At 38.3% G+C, this 12,060-nt stretch overlaps 1 protein-coding gene and 1 non-coding gene across 3 annotated transcripts in view; one reads left to right on the plus strand and one right to left on the minus strand.

Moving 5' to 3' along the window:
* Positions 1–12,060, plus strand: part of GLRA2 (glycine receptor alpha 2) — a 112,343-nt gene that overhangs the window by 31,818 nt on the left and 68,465 nt on the right. The gene's annotated exons all lie outside the window — the stretch shown is intronic.
* Positions 10,528–10,634, minus strand: LOC121171815. Its single transcript, XR_005886164.1, has one exon. It is a non-coding gene; the product is annotated as a U6 spliceosomal RNA (small nuclear RNA).

Below are 12,060 nucleotides of genomic sequence, written 5' to 3' on the forward strand. Positions count from 1 at the left end.
TCTGGTTTTTGACTGTTATTGTGTCTTGTTCATAATGTAGTTGAAAAGACTGCCTCATAGGATATGAAGTTATACTAGAAGATTTCAAAAGGACTTTATGAATAGGAGATATCATGTTGTTTGGATGGCTGATTACTGGTTATAGTTCTGCTAGTAAAATAACAAAACTTTGTCATATACATGCAGGTATGACACACACACACACACACATACATGTATAATTTTCTGCCTTCCCTTCCCCTGGAGGATAGCAAAGAGGAGTCCACTGGGTCTAAATCGCTACATGCCATGAGGTTAAGCCTTGAATTCACAGACCTGTATTTCAGAATTTAATAAACAACTGAAGTATTGGTTACAAATATTTTCAGATAGTCCATTAGCAGATTTTGAAAGTTGTTTAATCTGAAACAAAACTTCAATCCCAGTTCGGACCTGACCATTGGGGCTCATGTCACATTATCTGTGGCTTCACTGTTCCTTCCCTTAACTTTTGATTTGTTTTGCCCACACTTATTATTAACGTTACATGTCTGAGAGCTGATGGTAAAGAAAAAATAAGGAAAAAAGTTGTAAGTGACCTACTATTGTTTTCTAGCTATTATGCCTTCCCTAATATCATCTGCCAAGTACTAGCTTTCTGATGAGTTTAATCTGAGTTCTTTGGAGTTTTCAGGGCATCTCACATACTATGCCATTTCTGGATGAATGATGCACTCTCTGGCTGAGATCATACAATTTCCTCTAAGGTACTGCTTCCCAGTGGCATATCCCATATCTGTAGTCTGCTTACTTAAGCGGAAATAACAAAACAAAACAAAATGCATGACCTCTTGGTTGACATGTTTTTAAGGTACTTAAGAGATCATCCTCTATACCATTTATTTGTGACGCTAAAACATATGCACTCCTGACTTGCTAAATGGTAGAAGTACAACTTCATTGTTAACTCTTCTACTTTTACCCTGTCATTTTGAATATTCCAGTTAATCTAACACTTTTAATAGTTAACTCAGGTAAGAAACAGGAATTGGTATCCTTGGCTTCACACTAAACCCCAACCAGTGAGAACACACATAAGTTTCTCCTAAAAAAGTCATTTACTCTCTGATATATGGGCTAGTTGCTAAACTTTCATTAGTTTACCAAATACACAGCATGTGGTCAGTCTCATACAGTTGGTGACGAACCACCTTCTTCCTATCTTTGTAAGACTGGGGAGATTGACCCAGCAATGTCAACCTCCATAAATACCATTGCTTAAGTTCATTCTTTCCAAATGCTGTTGTAATAAATGTAGGGTATTATGTGTAATGGTTTCCAGAAAGTCCTGATTATTTCCTAGGAAGTCCTGCAAGTGCATGCAAATGATGTCCCTTGAGTATAAGCTGTATTGAAAATTCTAAGGCAACAAGAATATCTCATTCACAAACTTAGAATTATTCTTAACTTTAGACTTTATAAGAGAAGGGATTCTATTCATGCTGTCTGTTTGAATACTCATTTCTTAGAATAATACCTAGTTCATAGTAGTTACTCAGTGAGGAGCTGATCAGTGAATGAATGACATTCAGTGGAATTTCCAGTATAAAAGAAAATTCATTCACTATTCACTTATTAAACTAACGCTGATTTTTTTTTAATCTTTGGTATAAATTGAGCTAGAGATCAAAAGTAAACAAAACACAGATTCTACACTCAGGGCCTTAATCTGTTGGTCAGGAACAAACATTTGTAATACTGATTATAAAAATAATGGGTTTTTTTTTTAAAGATTTGTTTGAAAGAGAGAGATCTATCTGCTGGTTCACTGCCCAAGTGGCTGTAATGCCAGGGCTGAGCCAGGTCATAGCCAGGAGCTTCATCTGGATCTCTCCCACGGGTGCAGAAGCCCAAGAACTTGAACCATTTCCTATCGCTTTTCTTTTCCCAGGCCATTTGCAGGGGGCTGGATTGAAAGTGAACCAGCTGGGATTCAAAGCAGCACCAATATGGGATACCAGTGCTTAACCCAGTACACTATACCAACAATGTGGAATTTAAGGACATACCATTAACATGAAGTATGGGAGGGAGGCATTAAAGGAGGAGAGGGAGAAAAAAGAACAAATGAAAGCAGGAGAAGGAAAGGTCCAGGGTTAGGAAACTAGCCTGAAGGAAAGAAGTGAAGCTGAATCCAGGCAACAAGGACCTTCTATTCACAATATTTGGGCTTCACTTACAAAATAAGATTTTCTGAGAGATCATCTGGGCAGGTTTCCAACACACTTCATGATGTTTAAACATATTTCAAGTGAGAAATTAGTGTTTACTGATTCCAAGTTAATTTCTAGCCTTCCTGCAACCAAAGTTAAAAACTTTTTCATTGTTTTTTCAAGACATTCATTCCCTTACCCAAATACAGAACAAGAATAAACACTAGCATCAAATCTGTTTCACAGGTATCTTCCCATCTGGAGCTTATAAGAATGTTTTTAACATACACACCTCCACCAAACTCTGAAAGCTGTTTCGTTGGCATTGTCCTAGCTGTTTAGAGCATGGAATCCCTAGTGGTACATGGAAGGCCGGGTGCAATATCAGCTTTCTGACACATCAGGCTGAACTGAATGGATCAGAGAGATTGTTTTCCTTTACACCATAACTTTGGTTGTAGCTGAATGATTTGCAGCCACTCCTGTGGATGTAGGTCAGAGACTGAAGAGCTGAGGGCAGACACTGGTGGATGACAGCTGGGGTCACCCAGGTGGGTGTCTGATTATGACAGGCCCATGGATTGCTCTTCAGAACCAGAATGCAGAGGCCTTGTCTCTGACTACTGTTCACTACAATGCCCTATTTTCTACACACTGAAATTGCCACTTATTTTTCAACCATCTGGTGAACTGAGACCAACTGGACCATTTCAAGCAGCTGCCAAACCCACAGGCATATAATTTAAAAGAGGCTATAGTCCTACCACAGCTTGGTGTTACTTTGTTACCCAATAACGTGCTTCTCACATGAGCCTGCAATAAGAGAAACTAGAAAATCAACAAGGCTGATAGCTACACAAGTTTTAGAATAACTATTTGGATATCTATTTTAGCTCTAAAACATAAAGATGATTGCCCCTTGAATCAGCTATATCTTCAGCTAACTGGGATGACTTTCCTAAGTCAGACTGACATTTCTGTGAAAGGTTAGGAACAATCTTGTTTTTTACATAATTAGTATTTTATGAAGTTCTTGAATAAAGATTAAAAAGAGAGCCAAGCATTGGCAAACTGCTTTGTGGACCTGTTTACCATGGCCAGATGTCTGCATATATGGGAAACTCCATAAACATTCCTTGATGACAATCCCCAGCTATAGCAAATTGAAGAGTAATTGGTATATTGAGCATGAGATGAAATTATGCAGAGATGACAAGTGTGATTCTCCTGAGACAGATCTTGAGTACCACTGGCATTTTAGTTAAAGGCTGTTTTGGTGATCTTTGCAGTGAAGTTGACAATGAGAGAAGCTACCTAGGCGCAGCTTCTACTAAAGTTCCAGTGAGACTCTTAAGTCTTTGAGGGACAGCATTTTGAGTTTCTGGATGACTCTGAACTCTTTCTCTTCTCTTTTCACTAAAGTGGGTAACTCTGGTCCACACAGTCTATATGGCTTCAATTCTCATAAACACCAGAAAACATGAGAGAAATGAACAATCGTCAAGCATTCAAAACATGTGTGGCAATGGAGTGTATGCTTAGATTATTGACTAGAAGAAACAGAACCTCCATCTTTATTAAAACTGACACATAAAATAGATTACAAGTCAATGAAGGCAATGGGGTAAATGTTTCTTTTTCAAAACTGGCTAGTATAATTCCTGTCCATGTATCCAAACCCTTCATTAACAACCTTCTCTGTGCCGACTATATTTTTTGTCAAATGACCTGTCTTCATGAGACAATGGCAAACGTGACCTTAGAAGAGACTTGAAAGATACTTGGGTAGTGGAGCTAGCTTTCTGCTTTAGATTTTGGGTTTCTATGACCACCCTGTGTGAATACGTCCAGGCGAGGCTGTCATATAACGAGAGACACATGACCCAGCTATCTCAATCACCAAGGTAACGGCCACTTAATGAACAGATGAATGTAAGAACTGCCATGGTATTGTAAACCCATGAGGGACCTCAGCCCCTAAGATATGGAACGGAGATAATCTATTCCAACTGAGCCCAGCCCAAATCATTTACACTCACAGAACTGGGAACAAACAAGTGGATGCTGTTTTAAGCCAATAAATCTTTGGGTGTAGTGTTATACAGCAAAAGTTAACTGATGCAGGTAGTGACGAAGTTGGGTACAGAGGGCTATGGCTGTCAAAGGAAGGATTCTTGGCATAGACTGGAACTTCCAGGAAACAGGGACATGATGAGCACTTGGACTAAATGAAAACAAATGAATCTACCCTCACTGTGTTTTTGAAAAAACAAGCAAACAAAAAGAAACAACCAAACAATCACAACAACAGAAACACAATATTAACTTTGGTTTCTATGGGTCAAGTAAAAAATACTCTTTACATTCAGTGCAGCAATATGTTTTCTCCCTCATTTTCAAATGACCTGAAAAAACCCACCTCTTAGTTACTTACTCAAATACTTTAGGCAAGTTTCTTTAAACCTTTCCACAAGCAGAAGCCCCAGATAGGGAACAGTTGAGTGCATCTCTCTTTATGATGCATCTGTTGCAGCCCAGAAGGCAACAGGATGTTAATGACAAATGCACCAATTAGAGAAATCATTAATGATTGGGGAGGTTTTCCTTTTTGCAATACCCTAATTATTAAATATACTTATTTCTTCAGAGAATCATGTTTGTGTCTATGCATTGTAATGCAATCATTTATCTAAAGGGATTATGTATATGAATTATAATAAATATAGACATCTATGGCATAGTAGTACATTTTATGATGTTCCTAGCTGAAACTTTGCACCTTAGAACAACACCCATATATCTGTAGATCAGAAATCTGACATGGTACAACTGGGTTCTTAGCTGGGTTTTTAGTTTACAAAGCTAAAATCTAACCGTCAGCTGGTTTTGTTCTCTGAATGTTCTGGGGTGAAGGGGAGGACAATCAGCTGCCAAGAGCATTCTGATTAGTGATAGCTTCTCATTCCCTCAGCTATAGAACAGGCTTCCATTTCCTTGGTAGTGATTTTGAGACAGGGACTGCCCTTCATTCAAGTAGTAACTTTCACCTTCAAGTCAACAATAGTTCATTGACTTTCTACATTTTCTTTTCCAGCAAAACAGGGCCACATTAGAAAACTGTTTATTCACCAGTAAATAATAATCACATGGGTACACTGGAGCATGCTGTACAAATGTACCATGACTTCTTTCTATTTTAAATTTCTGACATCTTCTAGACTCAGCTTTAAAGAGCTCTTTAATTAGATCCATGCTCACTTAATAACTGAATTTTAGGTTAACTTACATATCTATAAAATCCTTTCATTGCATTCCATAGGTCAGTTTTCACTGAAGAACTAGCAAAGGTGTGCCTACCAATGACTGCAAATATTGGATGGGGTCAGTTGGGGCAGAAATTTAGAATTCTTCCTAACATATCTGGTTATTTTACACTCCTTGGTTGGTCTTCCTGAGTACATTTTGCTGCCCACCTTGCATTGTCAAAACAACAGGCAGAAAAAAGAAAAAACTATTTAGCACCTCTACTGAAAGTCCTCCCTCGGCTCACAACTACATCAGAGTAAAAGCCATCATCCTTACCTTGTTGAGTAATGCCATCCATGTCAGTCTGGCATTTCCTCCTCTTAACATCTCCCAATAAGCCACCCCCTTGCTCACTGTCCCAGCACCCTGGCCTCTTTGTAATTCCGCAAATATGTGAGGCACATGATGCTGTTTCTGGATAACTGAATGGCTGTTCTCTGTCCCTTCAATGCTCTGCCCCCAAGATAATTATATCACTAATTTCTTTACCTTTTCTGATATTTATAATGATTATTTTTATTTATTTGAAAAGCAGTGTTAGCCAGAGATCAGGGCAGGCAGACTGATCTTCCATCTGCTAGTTAATGGCCACAGTGGCCAGGGCTAAGCCAGGCAAAAGCCAGAAGCTTGGTGCTTCTGGGTCTCCCACATGGGTGCAGGCGCTCAAGCACTTGTACCATCCTCCACTGCTTTTCCAGGAGCATTAGTGGAAGCGATACCAAATGTAAAGCATCCAGGATTTACACTGTGCCCATATGAGATGCCAGTATCTCAGGCAGCACCTTAACCCACTCTGTCGCAAAGCTGGCCCCCTCCAAATCATTATTTAAGTCTTAGTCAACAACCCTGTTCTGTCCAATACCACTACTGCCAAGACTTTCATCAACACCCTTATGCAAGCTCCTTTTTTTATTTTTAGCTTCCCTACTTGATCACCTTACAGTAGCACTTCAGTTTATGTCAAACCCTATAATGGAGTATGCTTATTATGCATTTTCTGCTTCCCTTAGTTTGAGTATAAACTCTAGGAAGGCAAGTTTCTTTATCTTGCTCCCTAGAACAGTATCTAAACTATAACATGTTCATTGTGTTTATTGAATAAATCAACAAGCACACACATCTTGAAGTTTAGACTTTGAGCATCACCAATCTAACCTTTCTCAGGGATTTAAGACAAACGAAAGGGAACCTACCTAGCCAAGAGTCCAGATTTCCTAAATTGTTGTTCCTTAACCTTGGAGATCCCTAACTGCATACAGTATATTATTCTAATATAATAACATATTTATGAAATTTCACTTTTATGACTGATAGCATCAAGTAGTGCTATGTTCAATTTTCTTCGATAAATATATCTTACAATCTTTAACCAAGGAAATCATAATAAAATAAAATACTAGCTTAAATAAGAGCACAGAGAGGTTACTTTTCTCTCAGCTTTGCTTTCTCAGCACTGTGACCTCGTTTGGAGGTGACACAGCATCCAACATCCCTTCTCACTTTGTTAATTTGCTTGAATGCAGCATTAGTCTTTGATTTCTGATCAAGGTGTTCAGAGGTTCCTCATCTAGGCTCTCTTCAGCAGCTCAAAGCCAAAAGTATTGCCCCATGAGAGCCCAAATGTCAGACAATTAGTGCCCTTGACTTTAGTCAAAAAAAGACAGTGTCTTTGTTTTCCTCTAATTTAAAGGTTTCATTAGGGACTACCTATGCATTTACACCTAAGAATTTCTTTGGAATCTTTCTACAATTTGAGAGGCCATGAGGGTCAATCTGAAGCACACCATGATATACCTAAAGCAAACCATTTTCCATCAATCACCAAAAATGGTGGGGGTGGGGGAAAAGTGGGAAAGAATGGGGAAAGTGGCACAGTGGCATAGAATTCTAATCCTCTGCCCACAGTACCAGCATACCATATAGGTGCCAGTTCTAGTCCCAACTGTTCTATTTCCAATTCAACTTTCTGTTTATGATCTGGGAAAGCAACGGAGGATGGCTCAAGTCCTTGGGCCCCTGCGGATGGCTCAAGTCCTTGGGCCCCTGCATCCATATGCGAGACCTAGAAGAAGCCCCTTGCTCCTGGCTTGGGATCAGCCCAGTTCCAGCTATAGCAGCCATTTGATGAGTAAGTCAGTCAATGGAAGATCTTTCTCTATGTCTCTTCTCTCTGTGTAACTCTGCCTTTCAAAAAAAAAAAAAAACGCTTTTTAAAAAAAATGGTGGGAGAACTCCAGGTTACTTTCCAAAAGTGATTACACTTTCAATAAACTGGAGTTATCAAAGTACATAAGCTGGTCTCATACAATTTTAAACCCAGTGACCCTGTAGCAGATGGGAGAGCTGAGAATGATGACAGTAATATGCTTTTCATTTCTCAAGATCCACGTGAAGTGCATAGTTCTTCGTTCATGAAGCCTGTATGGACTACTATCAAGTGAACATGACTTCTCTCTCCCTCTCTAGTACTTCATGTCTTAACGATCACATCCTAACTTGTGGCTTGGTGATCAGAATCCACATGTTCTTGCTCTAACACAATATAAATTCCTTGCACAGAAGTTCCACTTGACATGACTTATGTAGCTTCCATAGAAGAGGCTCTTAGTGATTGGTGAAGCACTGCAAAGCAAGAGGACTCAATGGTTTCTATGGTCAGAATCAAAATTATGCTGGAAGTTAAACAGATTGCTGAAGAAGGGTCTCTAGCGTACATTAGAATCAACAGAAGAGATTTTAAAGCTTTCTGAGAGCTGACCACAAAATAGTGAAATCAAACTCTGAGCTTGTTGAGGCTTCAGTATTCTGTAAAGCTTATAAATGATTCTAACATATAGCCAGAACAGTGGTTTTAACAATTGTCACTGGGGAAACATTTTCACTGCTTACCACATTCCAGGATACATGTTCATGTACTTTCATCTAAACACTATCATTATCCCCAATTTATAGATGAGAATACCAAGGTACAGAGGGGTTAAGTAATTTGGTCAAAATCATACAGGGTTAGACTTTGAATTAAAGAACTTGATCTCAAACAGTCTGTTTTGGGTTCGTGTGATCAATCAGCATGTCACCCCTTCTTTTACAGTTAGCAACAGCTCTCTGTGTTGAATCTTTTCTATAGACTGTCATAGCAGATATATGATGTACATCATTTTCTTCAAGAAGGTTCTTGATTTTGTTATTCATTTCTTCAGCAACACATTAGTCATTCAGTAGCATGTTATTTAACTTCTTGGTGTTGTTAATATTGTTTTCATCCTGTTGTTGATTTTGTTTTGCAGCTTTTCATTTAATGGGATGTACAGCAACTGTGTAATGGAGACTCTCATATCTAGTAACATGTTATTTAACTTCATGGCATTGTAAATTCCTATTTTCTTCCTGTTGTTGATTTTGTTTTGTGGCTTTTCATTTAAGAGGATGTACAGTAATTATGAAATAGAGAGTATCGGATTCAGATATGAGGATACAATGCAGTATGCATCTCTACTTCCAGACAAAGATGGACTCCCAATGAAACTGTTAAAAATATCTTGACAATAGGATGCTGGACTCTCTGCTATTGTCCATGCCCGCAATAATGGACATATCACTGTGTATTAAGAACTATGCTACAGTAATGATATAGGGGAACTCAGTGAGCGGGGAGGGAATTGGGGATGGGATAAGGGAAATCATAAGGGCATATGGAACTGTAATAATAGGAAGTAAAGTTTAAAAAAGACTAAAAATGACTTTTAAGAGTAATAATTAGTAAGTATAGATGCTAATACTAACATCGGTTTTTGTCTAAAAAAATTCATCAAATGTTTTGCTTCAAACTAATTTATTCCAGTATATATTGGCTCATAATTATGATTATTTTTGCTTTATTCCTTTATTTGAGAGGCTACCAGAGAAAGAGAGAGCATACACGCTTCCCATCTCCTAATTCTATCCCCCAAATGCCAATAATATCTAAAGAGTGGCAGGATGTTTGCCATGTGGGCACCAGGGTCACATCTACTCAAGCTGTCACCTGCTGTCTCCTAGGGTTCACATTAGCAGGAAGCTAAAATCAAGAGCAGAGTTAGGAAGAAACACAGTCACTCTGACATAGGAGGGAGGTAACTCAAGCAGTGTCTTTACTGCTATGCTAAACAATTTTCCCCTAATCCTTTTTCAAAATAACACCTTGTGGACTGAATTGGAAGGGACCTAATTCCCCTCATGTAGCAATTCCTTTTCACGTGTCTATTTTTCTTAAAGATTGAGCCTTTCTCCCATGGATTTTGTCATTAAATTCTATAATCATTTAGAGTCCACTTATGTCAATATTCAAGGTATGCCTACTCTCTTAGACCTTAAGGACATCACAAACATAGTTACAAGTTCTGGTATCTTAGGAATTTATGCACTAGGTTAAGGCAAATATGCTCTGCAATGGACCAGAAAACAAATACATTAGGCCTGAAAGCCATAAGGTTTCTATCCCAAGTACCCAACTCCACTGCTGCTGGGCAAAGTAGCCCTAGAGAGCATGTCAATAAATGAGCATGGCTGTTTCAGTAAACCTCTGTCCTAACAAAGAATCTGGGAAGTATAAACATAGAAACCCCAGCAACAAGTGTTCCTGGATGTTAAAGAAGGGAGATTCATGTCTTAATACTCACTGTGTTTGAAAGAAAAGCAATGAGTGCTTTAATTGAGGCTGCAATATCTGAGTTGATCTATTAAGATTCAACAGAATTGCAATAAGCAGGAATGACAAGGAAAGCCTGAACAAAAAACACAAGTGTATAAGCACACAAGACTTTTGTGGGAAGGTGCAAGTACTTCTGTTTAGCTCGAATATTGATATGCTTAGGTGTGAAGTAGGAAATTAAAAGAAGTGTAAAGGCTCTAGATCAAGCCTGGCAGAAGAAATATGTTCCTCTTGTAGACTTGTTAAGCTTCTCCCATTTTGGTTTTTTATCCCACAGGGCCTTATTTTATGCTTGCTTCTGCATTTCACTTGCTTCCTCTCCTAGACAATCCTCAACTTAAAAGCAGTGATTACTGACCATCTTTGCGTGTCATCCTTGCGCAGGGGCCATGCTAATCTTCTCTGTATCGTTCCAATTTTAGTATATGTGCTGCCGAAGCGAGCACGATTACTGACCATCTTTGAACCTCCACTGTTTATTAGTAAAGAGACAGAACCCACTATCAGAGAAAAAATGTATTTGAAGGGTTAGAAACAAAACCACCCACTTCAGCCCAAACCATTTGGGCTTACCCAAAGAGACAATGAAGCTTTGCAGAAATGATGCAAAGACTACTACATGGACAGGGAACAGCAAATTCGCTCCTTGCAACACCAGTGCCTTAGTTTTCTAGTAAGTACTTTGGTGGGAGCCCTTGCAATTGAGTAGAGGCTAATTCCCCCATCATGCACATTTGGCCACAATTAGAAGCCACTTGAAATTCAGCTTAGTTTTAATTCTCAGCTGTCAGCTTCAAAGAAAAAAAATCCATATAGATAAGTACTAGCATCTTACCTGTTAACCAAAAGGTTAATTAAGTGAATTAATCTTTACATTTGAATACATTTTTACATGGAATTTGGAAAAATAATTTAAATGGGTTACACAAATCAGTGTGATATTAAAAGGAATAAGTACTAAAGTTTAGGATATGAGTTAAAAAGCTTATATGTTTTATCAATTTTGCAACAGTAGACAAAATTGCCTCTGGCAAATTTAACCTGAGAAGTTAGAAAAGCTGATACAGATTCTGAAATCCTCCTGGAATTACTAGTACTGCCATAGAAATATTCTTATAAAATGCAGTGTTTCAGAAAGATAAAGTTTCTGAGCTATTAAAAAAAAATACAAACACAAGTGGTTATCATTCAAATGAATCTTGCAATTCACAATGAAGTAAATAACTGCAGAATTATAAAATGACTTGATTATGTCCACTGAGAAAAAAGACAACAAAAATGGAATTAAGCTGTATCCACATATAGTGGTTACAAGACTCACAATCATTTACTGAAGATTTTCTGGGAACAAGTAGCACCAACATCCAAAAGCTGATTCTGTTTATGTAACACCTATGTGTCTGTGAGATTATGTAGGTGATGTTTTACAAGTAGCAATGTGTTGTTAGTAAATGTTACCAAATAAGCAAATATTTTAGGTAAAAATATATATATATATATTTGAGGGCCAAAGAGTCTGTCAGTATTTGGAGCACAATGGATTGCATAATAAGGAGATAATGTAGACTTTGAATTATGAGAAAGCAAGGCAATTTCTGTCATGGTCATTAGAGGCCTCCAGAGAACTCTTCACTTGCTTGTTATGTGAGTTTAAGTAGGTCATGGCAGATGATGTCTTATGGCTGTTTCAATTGGAAGCAACTCCTAGGAGAGAGTTTCGAATACTGAAAGTCCGCCATTCCCAAATCATGGGAACCATGCACTGCACCCCACGCCAGCCCCCACCCCCAGATAAGGATATATAAGTCAAAGAGACATCAGAACTAATCAAATGAGTTTCCAGTGAGAACATCTGTAAGTTACTAAGCAAAA

Source organism: Ochotona curzoniae, unplaced genomic scaffold, assembly GCF_017591425.1.
Source record: "Ochotona curzoniae isolate NIBS_2020 unplaced genomic scaffold, NIBS_Ocur_1.0 contig_1274, whole genome shotgun sequence".
NCBI classification, from domain to species: Eukaryota; Metazoa; Chordata; class Mammalia; order Lagomorpha; family Ochotonidae; genus Ochotona; species Ochotona curzoniae.